The sequence below is a fragment of the Schistocerca piceifrons genome, unplaced genomic scaffold, assembly GCF_021461385.2.
Source record: "Schistocerca piceifrons isolate TAMUIC-IGC-003096 unplaced genomic scaffold, iqSchPice1.1 HiC_scaffold_266, whole genome shotgun sequence".
NCBI classification, from domain to species: domain Eukaryota; kingdom Metazoa; phylum Arthropoda; class Insecta; order Orthoptera; family Acrididae; genus Schistocerca; species Schistocerca piceifrons.
The window spans coordinates 35,001-37,500 of record NW_025728478.1 but is presented as its reverse complement, the minus strand read 5'-3'; the positions used below and the strand labels follow the sequence as shown (position 1 = coordinate 37,500).

Here is a 2,500-nt window from a genome sequence, read left to right as displayed (position 1 = left end):
ATGCTCCTGCTGTACACTGTAATGTGGATGGCAGCAGGACGTACATGCCGCCCCTCCCCACGTCCCCACCTTGCCCCCTGCCTTCGCAAGCTGGTTGGTGAGAAGTTTGCATGTTCAATGCCCTTCGCATGCGACGTACTCAGGCTACGTTGTGGTGCGGCCTGTGTCAACTGTCCGCTGATGTCGTACGCGTGAACCACAATCTGTACTGCACATTCGTCCTTATGTACTGAATGATACATCGTGGCACATGTGTGACCGCACAACGACTGCGCCCAAAAACGGCGGACCATACAGTGCAAATATTGTGCACGCAGCTACGTGTCGTCTCCCTATGAGAGCTGGATTGCAGTGTGGTACGCCATAGAGACGTGTGGGAGGAACGGACGCCGTGGATGGCGATCAGCATGAGCTGTCTGTTGATGTATTCGGACCTAGTCGTCTCTCCTCACACACCGTGATGGCATGGTGCACCGCGTTCCATATCTGCGACATGCTACAGAGGCCGGTTGACAGTCGTTCGAGCAATGGACATCGCATACGTACGGGGGCCACCTTCCACGTATTGTCTAGGCGTGCACATTTTGTTGCGTGTATGTGGGCAGACGTAGTGTGGCGTGACACCTGACACAGGCATGCAATAATCGTTGAAGTTGCAAATGGCGATGGACGCCTGCGTTTTCTGGTGAAGTTACGCAAATGAACAAATGGTAACCTGTTGTGGTGCGGTTGTTCTCGCTAGGGGTGAATCGGTGATGGCGACGATAGGTTGAGGTACTAACCGGTTGTTCCAGCGATACCCACCATGCCGACGAAACTGAACGGCATCTGGGTGTGAAGCGATACGCGGCGGTGGCTGGGTGGGGACCGTCCCCGGCCGGTGAGGGGGCGCCTCCCGGCGTGCTGGCCGCGCGGTGCGTGGGCGCACGCGCTACAGCCGGCTGGTGGGGGCGGCCAGTGGCAGGCGCGCCGGCCGACGGACGCGGCAGGCGTCGCAGCTGCGCGCCGGCGCACCCTGCGCGCGGCGCCGTGCGGCCAAAGTAGGTCCTCGCGGGCCCGGTGCGAAGCGCGGTGGACATCTTCAGTGTGCTGGTCCGATTGAGGACTGTGTGCGTTGAGGATGCGCCGCCGCCCGGCGCTCGGCGCCGCGACGCCGTCTGCTGCTCGGTCGCCCCAGCGGTTCTCGCTGGTGGTTTGTATCGCAGCTGTGCGGATGTGTTGGCGCGTGCGCTGTGCTGGGAGAGTTCGCTTCGGCACCCAAGTGGGGCTTTTGTCCTTCTGTGGCGCTGGCGTTGGAGCTGCCGGTCACCGTAGGTGGCGCGTGTTGTCTCCCGCCGGCAATGCCACGACAGCACGCTCCCGGGCCTCTGTCGGCAGCGGCAAGCTCAGTTGGGAGCACGGGTGGTCGCACCGAAAGCGTCTACTCGCCTAACTCCGGGCGATTGCGCCTCTCTCGAACCCGACCAAGTACTTGGGACGGCGCTGCGCGCCGCCGGGACCTGAGAGGGTTTCGAGGTGTATTGTGCAGGGGAGCTCAGCCTCCTCCTGTTTGCAGAATGATTGAGCGGACGCTTGCGTGTTCGCGCGGGCCCCCGGGACACACTCCCGGGCGGCCGGCTGCTCAGCTCTAGTTGACGCAGCTCCCTGGTTGATCCTGCCAGTAGTCATATGCTTGTCTCAAAGATTAAGCCATGCATGTCTCAGTACAAGCCGCATTAAGGTGAAACCGCGAATGGCTCATTAAATCAGTTATGGTTCCTTAGATCGTACCCACGTTACTTGGATAACTGTGGTAATTCTAGAGCTAATACATGCAAACAGAGTCCCGACCAGAGATGGAAGGGACGCTTTTATTAGATCAAAACCAATCGGTCGGCTCGTCCGGTCCGTTTGCCTTGGTGACTCTGAATAACTTTGGGCTGATCGCACGGTCCTCGTACCGGCGACGCATCTTTCAAATGTCTGCCTTATCAACTGTCGATGGTAGGTTCTGCGCCTACCATGGTTGTAACGGGTAACGGGGAATCAGGGTTCGATTCCGGAGAGGGAGCCTGAGAAACGGCTACCACATCCAAGGAAGGCAGCAGGCGCGCAAATTACCCACTCCCGGCACGGGGAGGTAGTGACGAAAAATAACGATACGGGACTCATCCGAGGCCCCGTAATCGGAATGAGTACACTTTAAATCCTTTAACGAGTATCTATTGGAGGGCAAGTCTGGTGCCAGCAGCCGCGGTAATTCCAGCTCCAATAGCGTATATTAAAGTTGTTGCGGTTAAAAAGCTCGTAGTTGGATTTGTGTCCCACGCTGTTGGTTCACCGCCCGTCGGTGTTTAACTGGCATGTATCGTGGGACGTCCTGCCGGTGGGGCGAGCTGAAGGCGTGCGACCGCCTCGTGCGTGCTCGTGCGTCCCGAGGCGGACCCCGTTGAAATCCTACCAGGGTGCTCTTTATTGAGTGTCTCGGTGGGCCGGCACGTTTACTTTGAACAAATTAGAG

At 58.6% G+C, this 2,500-nt stretch overlaps 1 non-coding gene across 1 annotated transcript in view; it reads left to right on the top strand.

Moving 5' to 3' along the window:
• Positions 1-1,641: 1,641 nt before the first annotated feature.
• LOC124743838 overlaps positions 1,642-2,500 on the top strand; it is a 1,914-nt gene continuing 1,055 nt past the window's right edge. The window contains exon 1 of the ribosomal RNA XR_007010587.1: positions 1,642-2,500. This exon is cut by the window's right edge and continues 1,055 nt beyond it. This is a non-coding gene — a ribosomal RNA (small subunit ribosomal RNA).